We start from the raw sequence: 19,273 nt of genomic DNA on the forward strand, positions 1-19,273 counted from the left end.
TCCACTCTCAAGAGTTCCCTTCTTGGGGACTCTTATAGATTCTGTAGAAATGAAGATTTACCTGACAGAAGACAGGTTAACAAAGCTTCAAAATGCATGCCGTGTCCTTCATTCCATTCAACACCCGTCAGTAGCTCAATGCATGGAGGTGATCGGCTTAATGGTAGCAGCAATGGACATAGTACCCTTTGCACGTCTACATCTCAGACCGCTGCAATTGTGCATGCTAAGTCAGTGGAATGGGGATTACTCAGACTTGTCCCCTACTCTGAATCTGGATCAAGAGACCAGAAATTCTCTTCTATGGTGGCTTTCTCGGCCACATCTGTCCAGGGGGATGCCATTCAGCAGGCCGGACTGGACAATTGTAACAGACGCCAGCCTACTAGGTTGGGGCGCTGTCTGGAATTCTCTGAAGGCTCAGGGACAATGGAATCAGGAGGAGAGTCTCCTACCAATAAACATTCTGGAATTTTGAGCAGTTCTCAATGCCCTTCTGGCTTGGCCCCAGTTAACAACTCGGGGGTTCATCAGGTTTCAGTCGGACAACATCACGACTGTAGCTTACATCAACCATCAGGGAGGGACAAGAAGCTCCCTAGCAATGATGGAAGTATCAAAGATAATTCGCTGGGCAGAGTCTCACTCTTGCCACCTGTCAGCAATCCACATCCCGGGAGTGGAGAACTGGGAGGCGGATTTCTTAAGTCGTCAGACTTTTCATCCGGGGGAGTGGGAACTTCATCCGGAGGTCTTTGCCCAAATACTTCGACGTTGGGGCAAACCAGAGATAGATCTCATGGCGTCTCGACAGAACGCCAAGCTTCCTCGTTACGGGTCCAGATCCAGGGATCCGGGAGCGGTTCTGATAGATGCTTTGACAGCACCTTGGACCTTCGGGATGGCTTATGTGTTTCCACCCTTCCCGATGCTTCCTCGATTGATTGCCAGAATCAAACAGGAGAGAGCATCAGTGATTCTAATAGCACCTGCATGGCCACGCAGGACTTGGTATGCAGATCTAGTGGACATGTCATCCTGTCCACCTTGGTCGCTACCTCTGAAACAGGACCTTCTGATCCAGGGTCCCTTCAAACATCAAAATCTAATTTCTCTGAAGCTGACTGCTTGGAAATTGAACGCTTGATTTTATCAAAACGTGGTTTTTCTGAGTCAGTTATTGATACCTTAATACAGGCTAGGAAGCCTGTTACCAGAAAGATTTACCATAAGATATGGCGCAAATACTTATATTGGTGCGAATCCAAGAGTTACTCATGGAGTAAGGTTAGGATTCCGAGGATATTGTCTTTTCTACAAGAAGGTTTAGAAAAGGGTTTATCCGCTAGTTCCTTAAAGGGACAGATTTCAGCTCTGTCCATTCTTTTACACAAACGTCTGTCAGAAGTTCCGGACGTTCAAGCTTTTTGTCAGGCTTTAGCTAGGATCAAGCCTGTGTTTAAAACTGTTGCTCCACCATGGAGTTTGAACTTAGTTCTTAATGTTTTACAGGGGGTTCCGTTTGAACCCCTTCATTCCATTGATATCAAGTTGTTATCTTGGAAAGTTCTGTTTTTAATGGCGATTTCCTCGGCTCGAAGAGTCTCTGAGTTATCTGCCTTACATTGTGATTCTCCTTATCTGATATTTCATTCAGACAAGGTAGTTCTGCGTACTAAACCTGGGTTCCTACCTAAGGTGGTCACTAACAGGAATATCAATCAAGAGATTGTGGTTCCATCTTTGTGTCCTAATCCTTCTTCGAAAAAGGAACGTCTGCTACACAATCTAGATGTAGTCCGTGCCCTGAAATTTTATCTACAGGCAACTAAGGATTTTCGACAAACGTCTTCCCTGTTTGTCGTTTATTCTGGTCAGAGGAGAGGTCAAAAAGCTTCGGCTACCTCTCTCTCCTTTTGGCTTCGTAGCATAATACGGTTAGCCTATGAGACTGCTGGACAGCAGCCTCCTGAAAGAATTACAGCACATTCTACTAGAGCTGTGGCTTCCACTTGGGCCTTTAAGAATGAGGCTTCTGTTGAACAGATTTGCAAGGCTGCAACTTGGTCTTCTCTTCATACTTTTTCCAAATTTTACAAATTTGACACTTTTGCTTCTTCGGAGGCTGTTTTTGGGAGAAAGGTTCTTCAGGCAGTGGTTCCTTCCGTATAAAGAGCCTGCCTGTCCCTCCCGTCATCCGTGTACTTTAGCTTTGGTATTGGTATCCCATAAGTAATGGATGATCCGTGGACTGGATACACTTAACAAGAGAAAACATAATTTATGCTTACCTGATAAATTTATTTCTCTTGTAGTGTATCCAGTCCACGGCCCGCCCTGTCACTTTAAGGCAGGTAATTTTTCCATTAAACTACAGTCACCACTGCACCCTATGGTTTTCCTTTCTCTGCATGTTTTCGGTCGAATGACTGGTAATGGCAGTTAGGGGAGGAGCTATATAGCAGCTCTGCTGGGTGAATCCTCTTGCACTTCCTGTTGGGGAGGAGTTAATATCCCATAAGTAATGGATGATCCGTGGACTGGATACACTACAAGAGAAATAAATTTATCAGATAAGCATAAATTATGTTTTTTGGTTGGACAGTTTAGCACAGCAGTTGTCTTCAGATTCTGAATTATCTAACATTTTTTTACTTCAACATGCAAATCATTTTATTTGTGATGCTATATTTGATGTTAAGAAGATCAATGTCAAATCCATGTCTTTAGCCATTCTAACTAGAAGAGCTTTATGGCTTAAATCTTGGAATGCTGACATGGTGTATAAAAATATATTATCTCTCTCTTTTCAAGGTAAAAATCTTTTTGGTTCACAACTGGATTCTATTATCTCCACTGTTACTGGGGGTAAGGGAGTTTTTCTGGCCCATAACAAGAAATCTAAGGGTAAATATAAAGCTCCCAATCGTTTTCGTACCTTTCGTCAGAATAGAGAACAGAAAACTACTCCTTCCCCTAAGGCCTCTGGCTCTAATTGGAGACCATCTCTGAACTGGAATAAAGCGAAGCCTAATAAGAAACCAAATCCTGTCCCTAAACCTATAGGTATGGCCTTCAAGCCAGTTCTTCTGGTAGGGGGCAGACTAAAACTATTTCAAATAGTTTGGACAGACTGTCTAAAATCAGTGGATTCAGAATATAATTTCTTAGGGGTGTCGAATAGGATTCAAAATAAGACTTTCTTTGGGAAGATTATTTTTTACCCATGTAACAGAAAACCCAGTAAAAGCTCATGTTTCTGAAATGTGTTTCAGATCTAGAACTTTCAGGTGTAATTTTTCCCAGTTCCACAGCAGAAACAAGGATTGGGGTTTTTATTCAAATCTATTCATTGTACCTATGAAGCAAAATTCTTTCAGACCTATTTTGTATCTGAAAACTTTAAATGGTTTTGTAAGAGTCCCAACTTTTAAGATGGTGACTATAAGGATATTCTGCCTTTTGTTCAGCAAGGTCACTTCATGTCCACAATAGACTTACAGGACGCTTACCTTCACAATCTGATTCATCCAGATCACTATTGTTTTCTGAGATTCTCTTTTCTAAATAAGCATTACTAATTTGTCGCTCTTCTGTTTGGCCTTGCAACAGCACCAAGAATATTCTTAATAGTTTTAGGTGCCCTTCTATCTGTAATCAGAGAGCAGGGTATTGCGGTGTTTCCTTATTTGGACTATATCTTGGTACTAGCTCAATAAATTTCCAGATAGATTCATTGTCCATGATCTCTAAAAGAAAAGAGACATTTGAAATTGGTTTCAGCTTATCTAAACCTTCAGTCTCTTATCAATCGCTTCAGTGGCTATGTGCATGGAAGTTTTAGGTCTCATGATTGCAGCATTGGACGTGATCCTTTTTGCTTGTTTTCATGAGACCTCTACAGTTTTGCATGTGGCACTAATGGTGCAGGGATTATACTCAGTTATCAAAACTGATATACTTAAATCCCAACTCTCCACTCTCTCTGACTTGGTGGTAATACCATCACCTTATTTTTTAAGAGGCCTCCTTTGTTTGTCCTACCTGAACTGTGATCACAACAGATGCACGTCTCTCATGTTGGGGAGCTGTTTGGGGGTCTCTGACAGCACAAGGAGTTTGGATTGTTCGAGAGGTGAGGTTACCAATCTAGATCTTAGAACTCTGTGCTATTTTCAGAGCTCTTCAGGCTTGGCCTTTATTAAAGAGAGAATCGTATATTCAGTTTGAAACCGACAATGTCACAACAATGGCATATGTCAATCATCAAGGGGGAACTCACAGTCCCCTAGCAATAAAAGAAGTATCTCTAATACTTTCTTGGGCAGAATCCAATTCTTGTGTACTCCCTGCAATTCATATACCAGGTGTAGACAATTTGGAAGTGGATTATCTCAGCCATCAGATTCTACATCCGAGGAGTAGTCTCTCCATCCAGATGTGTTCTATCAGATTGTGCAGATGTGGGGTCCTCCAGACATAGATCTGATGGCCTCTCGTCTATACAAGAAACTTCCCAGATACCTCTCTAGGTCCAGGGATCCTCAGGCGGAAATGATGTATGCTTTAGCAGTTCCATGGTTTTCACCTCTGGGAGTGATCTCAAAGATCATAATGGAGCAATCTTATGTGTTTCTGATAGCACCAGCATGGCCTCACAGGTTCTGGTATGCGGACCTTGTCCAAATGTCCAGTTGCCAGCCTTGGTCACTTTCTATAAGACCAGACCTTCTGTCTCAAGGCCCAGTTTTCCATCAGCTAGCTGCCGCCTAGCTCCTTTACAATCCATAATGAATGCCTCTGCCAGGCTCATCTTCCTTGCACATTTATCTTAATCTGCCACACCTCTTTGCCAATCCCTTCACTGGCTTCCTCTTGCCTCCAGGATTAAACACACAATTCTCACTCTGACACACAAAGCATTCAATTGCACTGCTCCCCACTACATCTCAGACCTTGTCTCCAGATACTCTCCCTCCCGTCCCCTTCACTCCAAACATGATCTCCTCCTCTCCTCCTCTCTTGTTACCTCCTCACATTCCCGTCTTCAAGATTTCTCCAGATTGGCACCCATCTTATGGAACTCTTTGCCTCGCTCCACAAGAATCTCCCCTAGTTTTAAAAGCTTCAAGTGCTCCCTGAAGACTCTACTATTCAGGGACGCTTACAACCTACACTAACCTTCCTATCTCCACTGCTATCCCCTAAAACCCCATAGCATGTAAGCCTATGAGCCCAGCTGTTTGTAGTTCATCTTCATAGCTGAAAATGTTAGCTCATGGATAAATAACTGGGTAAAAGATAGGGAGCAATGAGTAGTAGTAAATGGATCATACTCAGATTGGACAAAGGTAATCAGTGGCGTCCCCCATGGATCAGTACTGGGCCCTGTTCTTTTTAATATTTTTATAAATGACTTGGAGCAAGGATTAAATAGCGACATCTCTATTTTTGCAGATGATACTAAGTTAAGTAAGGTCATTAGGTCAGAGCAGGACGAACTCTCTTTACAAAGGGATTTGCTAAAATTAGAACTATGGGCAAGTGAATGGAAAATGAGATTTAATATGGAAAAATGCAAGGTTCTACATTTTGGAAGTAAAAATAAGCAGGCTACATATTTTTTAAATGGGACAAGACTTAGCCAAACACAGGAGGAAAGGGATTTGGGAGTAGTAATAGATAACAAGCTAAAGATGGGTGCACAATGCAGGGCAGCGGCTTCAAAGGCTAATAAGATACTAGCATGTATTAAAAGAGGCATTGATTCAAGGGAGGAAAGCATAATTCTGTCATTATATAAAGCCCTGGTAAGACCTCACCTTGAGTTTGGAGTGCAGTTCTGGGGACCGATTGCTAAAAAAGATATTGCAGAACTAGAAAAAGTTCAGAGAAGGGCCACAAAGCTAATAAGGGGATTGGAGAAATTAACCTATGAGGAGAGGCTAGCCAAACTGGGTCTGTTTTCTTTAGAAAAAAGGCGCTTGAGAGGTGACATGATTACTTTATATAAATATATTCAAGGCCCATATACAGAGATGGCAGAAGCTCTGTTTATTCCAAGAAAATTGTTTCTGACAAGAGGTCATAATTTAAGGTTGGAGGAAAGGAGATTTAATCTCCTGCAACGGAAACGTTTTTTCACTGTAAGAGTAATAAAATTGTGGAACTCATTACCAAAGGAGGTAGTGAATGCCAATACCATAGATACATTTAAAAATAGTCTGTATACATTTCTGTATATAAACAAAATTAATGAATATGATTGCTAGTATTAAATGGGTCACATTTTAATGGGGTTATTTAAGCTTAACTGGAGCTTTTTGCAAGTATTTTAGATTTGTATAGGTTGAACTCAATGGACTTCAGTCTTTTTTCAACCTTATCTACTATGTTACTATGTATGTTACTATAAGAGCCGACTACAACAGTGCAACTCTCGGCAGGACCCTCTCTCCCCATGTGATACCTATAATTGTTTTTATATACCACCTATGTTCATAGCGCTACGGAACCTGTTGGCACTCTACAAATACCTGATAATAATAATAATCAGGGTCTCAAATCTCTTAATTTGAAGGCATGGAAATTGAACTCTTAGTTCTTAGTCATAGACGTTTCTCTGACTCAGTAATTAACACTATGATACAGGCTTGTAAGTCTGTTTCAAGTAAGATTTATCATAGGGTTTGGAAAACTTATATTTATTGGTGTTCCACTCATGATTATTCTTGGCATTTATTTACAATTCCTAGGATTTTACAGTTTCTTCAGGATGGTTTGGATAATTGTTTGTCTGCTAATACTTTAAATAAGACAGAAAGAGCAGAGATTTGTCCTTTCAAAGTTAAAGCAAACTTTGGTGAATGAAAGCCCGTTTTTAAAAATACTATTAAAAACTGGGGCACTTTCATTCATCAAAGTTTACAAAGCAACCGTTTTGTTAAAAAAATTACCTTTTTCTATTACAAAGATATGACGAGTCCACGAATTTCATCCTTACTTGTGGGATATTAACCTCCTGCTAACAGGAAGTGGCAAAGAGCACCAAAGCAGAACTGTATATATAGCCCCTCCCCTTCCCCTCCACCCCTAGTCATTCTCTTTGCCTGTGTTATACTAGGAAGACATGGTAAAGTGAGGTGTTAGTTTTAGTTTCTTCAATCAAGAAGTTTTTTATTTTAAATGGTACCGGTGCGTACTATTTTCCTCAGGGGGATATGAAAAAGATTTCTGCCCTGAGGTTTGATGATCTTAGCATTTGTAACTAAGATCCACGCTGGTTCCCACAAGACTTCTGAAGGTAACCATGAGACATCTTCAGTGTGGAGACCGGTTTCATGCTACAAGCATTATTAAGGTATGTGCAGCCTATTTTTCTGAGGAGACTTGGTGTATCAGAACTGACTGGCATTATTTCCCTGTATGGGAATGGGGTAAGCAGTAAAACCTATTTTAATAAGAGGGGTGTTACTGGAGTCCCTATTTTATATTTATCATTAGCTGATATTTGGGCATTATGTGACATGGGAGACAATATAAAAAACGATGTTTTATGTTTTTTATTTTTGGCACTTAAAACTTATTGGTTTTATGCTTGAGGGTTATATTGTGTGTATTTTTACTTTAGTGAAAAACTGCATTTCCATGTGGTTTTGTTTGGGCCTACTCTGACTTTTGACCTTAAGGGGCGGAGCCTATTTTGGTGCAATTTCTTCAGGCTTAGCAGCAGCAAACAGTAACTCGGTGGCTCCTGGACTGTGTAGCTGGTCTGAAGGGTTGGAAACTTGATTTGAAGTACCCTGGGGGCAGGTAGGCGCCACAGCAGAGCTGTGGCGAGGTGCAGAGTGTATTTTTATCTATCTTTTGACTACATGTTGATATAAGTACTTCTAAAGCCTTATTTCTGCCCTTGCTTCTGGGTACAGTAATTTTTGTATTAACCAACAATATTAAGTTAAATTTTTTAATAATTTAACGTTTTTTGTGCATTTTGGAAAAATTGTTCACTTTTTCTTTTCTTAAAGGCACAGTACACGTTTTTCCTAATGTTTATTTTATGCTATAAATAAGTGTTTAAACTACGTTTGTGGTATTACTAGTCTGTTCAACATGTCTGACATTGAGGTTTCTCATTGTTCTATGTGTTTAGAAGCTATTGTGCAACCCCCTCTAACATTGTGTAACTTTTGTACTGAAAGGGCTTTACAATGTAAAAAGCATATTTTAAATAAAGTAAGTTTATAAGTAGGGATGATTCTCAGTCTGAAGAGAATCAGGATATGCCATCCAATTCTCCCCAAGTGTCACAACCTTTTATGTCCACACAAGCGACGCCTAGTACTTCTAGTGCGTCTAATTCCTTTACTCTGCAGGAGATGGCTGCAGTTATGTCAACTACCCTTACAGAGGTATTGTCTAAATTACCAGTGTTGCAGGGTAAACGCAGTAGGTCAAGTATTAATGTAAATACTGAATCCTCTGATGCTTTATTAGCTATTTCCGATGTTCCCTCACAGTGCTCTGAGTTGGGGATCAGGGAATTACTTACTGTCTGAGGGTGAAATTTCTGATTCAGGGAATGTTTTGCCTCAGACAGATTCGGATGCTATGTCATTTAAATTTAAGCTTGAACACCTCCGCCTGTTGCTTAGGGAGGTTTTAGCGACTCTGGATGATTGTGATCCTATTGTGATTCCTCCAGAGAAATTGTGTAAAATGGATAAAAATTTGGAAGTTCCTATTTACACTGATGTTTTTCCGGTTCCTAAGAGAATTTCGGAAATTATTAGTAAGGAATGGGATAGACCAGGTATACCGTTTTCTCCCTCTCCTAATTTTAAGAAAATGTTTCCTATATCAGATACCATTTGGGACTCATGGCAAATGGTCCCTAAGGTAGAGGGAGCTATATCTTCCCTAGCTAAACGTACTACTATACCCATTGAGTGCTTTCAAGGATCCTATGGATAAGAAAACTAGAGGGTCTACTAAAGAAATTATTTGTTAATCAGGGATTTCTCTTACAACCTACGGCTTGCATTGTTCCAGTAACTACTGCAGCAGCTTTTTGGTTTGAGTCTCTAGAAGAGTCTCTTAAGGTTGAGACTCCATTAGATGACATTCTAGATAGAATTAAGGCTCTTAAGCTAGATAATTCTTTTATTACTGATACCGCTTTTCAAATTGCTAAATTAGTGGCAAAAAATGCAGGATTTGCTATTTTAGCACGTAGAGCATTGTGGCTCAAATCTTGGTCTGCTGATGTGTCATCAAAACATAAGCTTTTACCTATTCCCTTTAAAGGTAAGACCCTTTTTGGGCCAGAATTGAAGGAGATCATTTCTGATATTACAGGAGGTAAGGGCCATGCCCTACCTCAGGATAGGTCGGTTAAAATGAGGGGTAAACAGAATAATTTTTGTTTCTTTCGGGAACTTTAAAGGAGGACCCCACGCTTCTTCCACAAAGCAGCATGAAGGGGTGGCCCCCAATCCGGGACCAGATCTAGTAGGGGGCAGACTTTCTTTCTTTGCTCAGGCTTGGGCAAGAGATGTTCAGGATTCCTGGGCACTAGAAATAGTGACCCACGGTTATCAATTGGAATTCAATGATTTTCTCCCAAGAGGGAGATTTCATCTTTCAAAATTATCTGCAAACCAGATAAAGAGAGAGGCATTCTTACGCTGTGTAAAATACCTTTTTACTATGGGAGTAATCTGTCATGTTTCAAAATTGGAACAGGGACAGGGGTTTTACTCAAACCTTTTTGTGGTCCCCAGAAAAGAGGGAACGTTCAGACCCATTTTGGACCTCAAGTGTCTAAACAAATTTCTATGAGTTCCATCATTTAAGATTTTGCCAATGATCCATGAGGGTCAATATATGACTACCGTGGATTTAAAGGATGCTTACCTTCATATTCCAATCCACAAAGATCATCATCGGTTTCTAAGGTTTGCCTTCCTGGACAAACATTATCAGTTTGTGGCTCTTCCTTTCGGGTTGGCCACAGCACCCAGAATCTTCACAAAGGTTCTAGGGTCTCTTTTCGAGGTTCTCAGACCGCAAGGGATAACGGTGGTGCCTTATCTGGATGATATTCTGATTCAGGCGTCAACATATCATCTGACAAAATCTCACACGGACACAGTGTTGTCTTTTCTGAGAACTCACGGATGGAAGGTAAACATAGAGAAGAGTTCACTTGTTCCACAGACAAGGGTTCCTTTCTTGGGAACTCTAATAGACTCGGTAGCCATGAAAGTATTTCTGACGGAGGTCAGAAAATCAAAGATTTTGAATGCTTGCCGAGCACTTCTGTCCATTCATTGGCCATCATTGGCTCAGTGTATGGAGGTAATCGGATTAATGGTAGCGGCAATGGACATTGTTCCGTTTGCTCGCTTTCATCTCAGACCACTGCAACTGTGCATGCTCGGTCAGTGGAATAGGGATTATGCGGATTTATCTCCAAAGATAATTCTTGATCAAGAGACCAGAAACTCTTTTCTTTGGTGGTTGTCGCCAGATCATCTGTCCTAGGGGACTTGTTTCCGCAGACCCTTGTGGGTGATAGTGACAACAGATGCCAGCCTTCTGGGCTGGGGTGCAGTTTGGAACTCCCTGAAGGCTCAGGGTGTTTGGACTCAGGTGGAGTCTCTACTTCCAATCAATATTATGGAACTGAGAGCAATATTCAATGCACTTCAGGCATGGCCTCAGTTGGCTTTGGCCAAATTCATCAGATTCCAGTCGGACAACATAACAACTGTGGCATATGTCAATCATCGGGGGGAACAAGGAGTTCCTTAGCAATGATAGAAGTATCCAAGATAATCAGTTGGGCAGAGGCCCACTCTTGTCATCTGTAAGCGATCTACATCCCAGGGGTAGAGAACTGGGAAGCAGATTTTCTAAGTCGACAGACTTTTCATCCGGGGTAGTGGGAACTTCACCTGGAGGTATTTGCCTCATTGATTCTCAGATGGGGCTGACCGGAATTGGATTTGATGGTATCTCGTCAGAATGCCAAGCTTCCAAGATATGGATCCCGGTCAAGGGATCCTCAGGCCGAACTGATAGATGCCTTGGCAGTACCTTGATTGTTCAGCCTAGCTTATGTGTTTCCGCTGTTTCCTCTCCTCCCACGCGTGATTGCTCGAATCAAACAGGAGAGAGCTTCAGTGATCCTGATAGCGCCACGCAGGACTTGGTATGCGGATCTAGTGGACATGTCCTCTCTGCCACCGTGGAAACTTCCAATGAGACAGGACCTTCTCATTCAAGGTCCTTTCCAACATCCAAATCTAATTTCTCTGCAACTGACTGCGTGGAGATTGAACGCTTGATTTTATCGAAGCGAGGATTCTCTGATTCAGTTATCTATACTTTGATACAGGCTAGAAAGCCTGTCACTAGAAATATCTATCATAAGATATGGCGTAAATATCTTTATTGGTGTGAATCCAAGGGTTACTCATGGAGTAAAGTTAGGATTCCTAGGATTGGAGAAAGGGTTATCAGCAAGTTCCTTAAAAGGACAAATTTCAGCTTTGTCAATCTGTTTCACAAACGTTTGGCAAATGTATCAGATGTTCAGTCTTTTTGTCAGGCTCTATCTAGAATTAAGCCTGTATTTAGACCTATTACTCCTCCCTGGAGTTTGAATTTAGTTCTTCGAGTTCTGCAAGAGGATCCATTTGAACCTATGCATTCCATAGATATTAAACTATTATCTTGGAAAGTTCTGTTTTTGGTTGCTATTTCTTCTGCTCGAAGAGTTTCTGAGCTCTCAGCATTACAGTGTGATTCGCCTTATCTCATATTTCATTCTGATAAGGTGGTTTTATGTACCAAACCTGGGTTCCTTCCTAAGCTTGTTTCGAATAAGAATATTAATCAGGAAATTGTTGTTCCTTCCTTGTGTCCTAATCCTTCTTCTAAGAGCGTCTGTTACATAACTTGGAAGTGGTCCATGCCCTAAAGTTTTACTTACAGGCAACTAAGGATTTCTGTCAATCATCTTCATTATTCATTGTTTATTTTGGAAAGCATAGGGGTCAGAAAGCTACGGCTACCTCTCTTTCTTTTTGGCTGAGAAGTATCATCCGTCTGGCATATGAGACTGCTGGACAGCAGCCTCCTGAAAGAATTACTGCTCATTCTACTAGGGCTGTGGCTTCCACATGGTCTTTTAAAAACGATGCATCTGTGGAACAGATTTGTAAGGCTGCTACTTGGTCGTCCCTTCACACTTTTTCCAAATTTTCCAAATTTGATACTTTTGCTTCTTCTGAGGCTATCTTTGGGAGAAAGGTTCTTCAAGCAGAGGTGCCTTCCATTTAGGTTCCTGTCTTGTCCCTCCCTTTCATCCGTGTCCTATTGCTTTGGTATTGGTTTCCCACAAGTAAGGATGAAATCCGTGGACTCGTCAAATCTTTGTAAAAGAAAACTAAATTTATGCTTACCTGATAAATTACTTTCTTTTACGATATGACGAGTCCACGTCCCTCCCTGTTATTTTAAGACAGGTTTATTTTATTTTTGAAAACTTCAGTCACCTCTGCACCTTTTTAGCCTTTCCTTTTCTCTTCCTATAACCTTCGGCCGAATGACTGAGGGTGGAGGGGAAGGGGAGGGGCTATATATACAGCTCTGCTGTTGTGCTCTTTGCCACTTCCTGTTAGCAGGAGGTTAATTTCCCACAAGTAAGGATGAAATCCGTGGACTCGTCACATTGTAAAAGAAAGTAATTTATCAGGTAAGCATAAATTTAGTTTCTTTCATGTAATTGGCAAGAGTCCATGAGCTAGTGACATATGGGATATATAATCCTACCAGGAGGGGCAAAGTTTCCCAAACCTCAAAATGCATATAAATACACCCCTCACCACACCCACAATTCAGTTTTACAAACTTTGCCTCCTATGGAGGTGGTGAAGTAAGTTTGTGCTAAGATTTCTACGTTGATATGCGCTTCTCAGCATTGTTGAAGCCCGATTCCTCTCAGAGTACAGCGAATGTCAGAGGGACGTGAAGGGAGTATCACTTATTGAATACAATGATTTCCCTAACAGGGGTCTATTTCATAGGTTCTCTGTTATCGGTCGTAGAGATTCATCTCCTACCTCCCTTTTCAGATCGACGATATACTCTCAATTTACCATTACCTCTACTGATAATTGTTTTAGTACTGGTTTGGCTATCTGCTATATGTGGATGGGTGTCTTTTGGTAAGTATGTTTTTATTTTCTTAAGACACCTCAGCTATGGTTTGGCACTTTATGCATTTATATAAAGTTCTAAATATATGTATTGTACTTATATTTGCCATGAGTCAGGTTCATATATTTCCTTCTGCAGACTGTCAGTTTCATATTTGGGGAATATAAACATCTTTTAAATATGAAATTTATTTCTTACCTGGGGTTTAGTCTTTTTTTCAATTAACTACTTCTTACAAATTGCGGGCGGTATTAGGCCCGCGGGTGCGACAAATGCTAAACTTTATTGCGTCATTTTTGGCGCAAATTTTTTTGGGCCCGAAAAAGTATGTCTATGATGCAAGTTCGTCATTTCCGGCATCATACTTGACGCCGAGACCTTTCACACTGTTGCGTCATTAGTGACGCCGAGACCTTTCACACTGTTGCGTCATTAGTGACGCGAGTGTGTCATTTCCGGTTAAACTTTTTTTATTATTTCAATACCCCATTGATGTTTGCCTCTTGCTTTTTTCTATCAGAGGGCTATGCTATTTGGATTTTTTCCCATTCCTGAAACTGTCATATAAGGAAATAGATCATTTTGTTTTATATGTTGTTTTTTTTTTTTTTTTTTTTTTTTTTTTTTTTTTTTTTTTTTTTTTTTTTTTATATATTTTTTATTGAGGTTTCAAAAAGCAAATCACAATAAAAGAAGAGAATACAGTATGCACAGGTAGTCATTACAAAGCATGCCAAATACATTACAATGTTGGGTGTATACAAACAATCTAGGAAGGAGAACAAGCATTAGTGACCAACACTAGATTACAGATGTGATTTGCCAATTTAAACGTGAACCTTCTAATGAACTCCAGAGGCCTCTCCAGGACCTCAAGCATAAGCAAAATAAAACAACTACCGAAGGTTAATATAAAATAAGAGAGACCACTTTTGGGCCTCAAACCAACCTCTTTTTTCATTTTTTATATTGGTTATAGGTAGAGTTATAAGTATTATAGATAGATATTATAATATAATATGTGGGTATGTTGCATTCAGGAGAATATAGTGTAGTAAGAAACAATAAGTTTGGGTTCAAAAACTTTAACTCTATTTGTAGGTAGTATTAGGATTGATAGAAGCAAAAACTTTAACTCTATTTGTAGGTAGCATTAGGATCAATAGAAGTGCGGCATAGGGTAGATAAGCCGCATAGTTAGCACTCCTGAACTAGGAGGTACATTATGGGGTGCGGGGGGAGGAGGTTATGTATAAACATGACAGGCGGCATGAACAACAAGTGTGCAGGACCAGCCTACACTAGACACATATCCCAGGCTATAAGGTAAAGCTAACTTTATGTGTCAAAATAAGGCAAAGGAGATTACTTGTAGCAGGGGAATATAACTAAAGCCTGACGGAACAAGTCGGGCTTAACTATGTGAATCAAGGACCTCAGCAGGTGTCAGCCAAGTCCAACATGCAAGAAGCTAGAAATACAGAGGCGTGTCAAATGCCAACTTATTAAGCATAAATATGGTCAATATGTAGGTTCTACTTAATTGCCTTGACTGCTTAGCAATTTGCAAATATAGTAGTTAAAACATATCTAAAACAGGGGGAAGCTTGTAATTATAAAACAGCAGGCATATGTGGGTAGAGATTAGTGTGGAGCCTAAATAGTAAAGTTGTCAATGTTGTGTTGTGATAGGGTAGTAAATGGCTGCAAGCATAATACTTTAAAGTGGTATGACAGTGATAACAGAGAACATTCATTCAGCATATGTAAATACAATAACTCTATGAATAAAACATCATTCAGCGAGCTAATCCACTGGTAACAGCAATGTTTCAATCGATAGCCGGTAATACTTATCAAACTGGACAACTAATCAGTTGGATGCAGTAGTGCTTAGATTATTAAAGCAAGCAGGGTATTAGTGTGACCATATCTAAACATGGTTTAACGTAGTAAACTCTACTGGCCAGGTATGGGCCCTATACCCGGCCTGAGTATGCCTTAACATTAGATAAATACCCAATAGCTAGGGGGGAAAACATGCATCACCTGCTATGGATTTTAAATGCAACACACTGCCCTTATCGTTGTGATACTAGTGGACACTGTTTGTGGACCGCAAGGGCAGGATATTTAGCATAATCTTATTTACCGCCCATCAGCTGGAGATAGGAATAAGTGTACAATCTGCTCTTGGGTTCTGAGACATTGCCGTTGTTCTCATATTAAGGGGCACAAAAAACTGGTGTGGGGCAACAACAAGACAGTATAATATTCATATAAATACATGAGGCTAAACCACACAAGAATCCTGAGCAACAGACTTCTAAACATAATTACATTAAGGCATTGCCCTAAATTGAATACTCTAAGGATAGAATATATGTAAGCATTAGCAGTCAAATACCTTACCATGTTAGTTGCATTGCAGTCATGTATGCCAGGTTAGAGATAGGCTTCCCATTTGCTGCTTTTTACTTTAAATGTAGGAGTAGTGGCTCATAGAAAAAGGTGTACAGGATTGCTCATGTTACATAAAATATTAGCATTGAGGAGTCAAGCATACAGTAATAGGCCGAGTAACAAAGATACAGGGAGTATTGGAATAATGTTTAACCTCTCAATAGGATGGTTATGTTTAAACTATAGAACACATTAAGCCAAAAATTGCTAGAAAGTATAAGCTGCCCAGCCTTCCTATACATATATGTTATTTTTAGGCTATTTAGGGTCTTGTTAGACTCTAGTAAGGGATACCTACCACTTGATATAATTTGGGAGTTGCAAATTTAATTGTAATGCCTTCCTCACTTACCAATATAGCTATATATGTATGTCTATAGCAATTAAATCCTCTACTAATAGGCTAAAATGCCTACCTAATTATGCAGTTCACTTAGTTATTTCCCTCAGTTATCTATATAACATTTTCAGTGCCTATTGTGTGAAGTGAGGAATCTGAGTTAAGAAGACTTAAGCTGAAAGACAGTCAAATAAGGCATACCAATGGACTGTATATATATATATATGTATACATACATACATATAGGCATCGGAACATGTGAAGCATAAAACAAACATCAACAACGTGAAACAGGGTGAACATAAGGCTAATAAACAGATTTTGAGGTGAGAGAAGCATGATACTAACATTTAACATGGGTATAGCGATCTAACCGTGTGACCCAGTGTATAATCAGCTAGTTAGAGATCGCTCGGCACAGGCAGCTCAGTCAATACCCTGCGTGTCTCTAACTTGCCCTAAGACAAATTTCTGCAGTAAGCTCAGCCAATGCCTAGTTTAGCGACATTTTGTGCTGACATCAAGGAGAGTCCGCATTGCCGAGTGCCCCCAAGCAAGCCACCTTGCAGTGACAACACCAAATGTAGGAGGCCAGAGCAAAGTGAGTCCCATGCTTGAAGACTGTCCGTACTGACATATGGGCAATTCTCTTGCGAGCTCATGTCAGCAGTCCAGACCTTCAATGTTGTAGAACTTTGACTGCTTAATAAAAGATTGTATTTCATTACCGGTCTTAATACTTCCCCTCCATGATCTTGTGGCCCAGCAGGTGCAGTCGCGTCTGTTGTAGTCACCTTTCGCAGTTGAGCTGGGTTAAGGGCTGGTGCCTGCGTTGTAGTCAGACTTTGCTCGCGTTCAGGCTGAGCAGTTCCATATATCGCCCGGTCCGACCATCCGATAACCGGCTTCGTAATAGGAGCGGTCCTTGAAGATGTCAGTTTAATGCTCTGTGCATCTGTGTCTGCAGCTCCTCCCCAAGCCGCCATCATGCTTCTTTCAAGGCTCAAGAAATGATTGCACAGCAGGTCTTGTAGCGCCTCCACAAAAGCATAGCTTAGGAGCTCCATTATATTTATTTATTGTTGCGCTAAAGTCCATAGGAGCCCACTATCTAAATGAGTAAGAGCGGTGATCGTGGCAAGCAGTTCTCAAAAAGTAGATCTGGCCGAGATTCTGATAATGGCCGCTCCCTGGAGTATCTGCAAAAGGGGCCTCATTTGAAAAAAGGTTATCTCGCTAGCTGAAGAGGTTTTCTAGACTACAGGCTTCCCATGCTGGTTCCTTGGGGCTCTGATTGTCATGTTGTTTAAAGTTGAAGTTGATCAGATCAGTCAGTATGAGGTTGAAAAGTAAAAATTTAGCAGAGCTATGTAGGCATGCGACCTCTCTGTTTCAGTGTTGGCTCCGCCCCCTTATATGTTGTTTTTTATCTTACATTTTGCAAGATGTCTCAACATGGTTCTGCCTCAGAAGCTTCTACTGAAACATTGCTGCCTTACATCGGTTCAACCAAAGCAAAGTGCATTTGTTGTAAAATTGTAGAAATTATCTCACCGAATGTCATTTATAATAGTTGTCATGATAATCTTTTACATGCAGATAGTGTATCCATCAGTAATAGTACATTGCCAGTTGCAGTTCCTTCAACTTCTAATGTGCATGATATACCTGTAAATTTTAACAAATTTGTTTCTGATTCTATTCAGAAGGCTTTGTCTGCATTTCCACCTTCAAATAAACGTAAAAGGTCTTTTAAAACTTCTCATTTAGTTTATGAAATTTCAAATGACCAACAACATAATAATTCATCCTCTTCTGATGAGGATCTATCTGAAACAGAAGATCCTTCCTCAGACATTGACACTGACAAATCTACTTATTTATTTAAAATTGAGTATATGCGTTCTTTATTAAAAGAAGTGTTAATTACTTTGGATATTGAGGTAACCAGTCCTCTTGACATTCAGTCTAATACACGTTTAAATGCTGTTTTTAAACCTCCTGTGGTTTTTCCAGGGGTTTTTCCTATTCCTAAGGCTATTTCTGATATGATTTCTAAAGGAATGGAATAAGCCAGGTACTTCTTTTTTTTTTTTTTTAATACTTTTTTATTGAGGGTTAAAGAAACATAGTCATACAAGTACTGTTAAAGAAGGGTTGTACAGTCATTACACTTCACGACAGTAAAGCGATACACAGTAAAGATTGCAGTTAATACAGGAGAGTGTGAAATTCAATAATAAAAATAACTGCCTTAGTAGGACCTTCAAAATACATCAAAAGATACCAGACTCTAACCTACATTTTTTGTTTTTTGTTTTGTTTACCTCCTTGAAACTGATGAAGCCACTTTTGGGCCTCCAAGGTAGCTAGTAAAAAAGATAATAGGAGAATTGCAAACATGTAAGGCCACTTTTGGACCTTCATAAACCATTTTAACTATAAATATAACAAATATATATGAATATAACTTTATATAGCATAAATATACTCAACAGTGCAATGTATCAGTTGAAAGTAGTCAGACCACCCTTTCCATTACCAAGTTTTGTGTGTGGAGGGGTTTGGAGCGAACAATTATACTAAACTCAGTAAAGGAAAGGCTAAATATGTATAGGAACCTTTTCTGTCTCGCTTAACAGGGAAATATGTAGTATCATGAAATAGAGAGAATAAACTACACATAAAGTTGCAGGTTATAGAACAAAAAACAACAACAAACCTATTATATAGGAACTCTATAGGGGATATACAGGCTATAGGTAAGGGGTGACTCCAAGGAATTATTTGAGTTATCACTTACAGAGCAAATAATAAACAGCTATTCTATAGACTTGTGAGTGTTAACAAATAATTAACTATACTAAAGACTGTCAATAGCTCAAAGAGAACAGACATCAATCCCCCTGAGGTTTTTGCAATTTTGGAATAGACTTCAAACATCAATTAGTCAGCACCTAGATATTATATACCTTACGCCCAGGAGTGTGCACAGTCTAGGTAAACTAAGGTTATGCATTGACTTGAGGACTTCTCTGAAATAATACATTAGATTATAATAACAACCCTGTTTGAGGCTGTCCCAGAACAAATAAAATTAGGGTATGCAGAGGATGTATGGAACGATGTAAATACAGGTTACCCTACACCAACACGGACCACTTTGAAGTCTGTTCCCCTCCAAATATCCACCACGGGCAACAGTCCTGCACGTGTATTTGTTGTGCTCCACAAAGCAGATAT

Source organism: Bombina bombina, chromosome 9 (assembly GCF_027579735.1).
Source record: "Bombina bombina isolate aBomBom1 chromosome 9, aBomBom1.pri, whole genome shotgun sequence".
Lineage (NCBI taxonomy): Eukaryota > Metazoa > Chordata > Amphibia > Anura > Bombinatoridae > Bombina > Bombina bombina.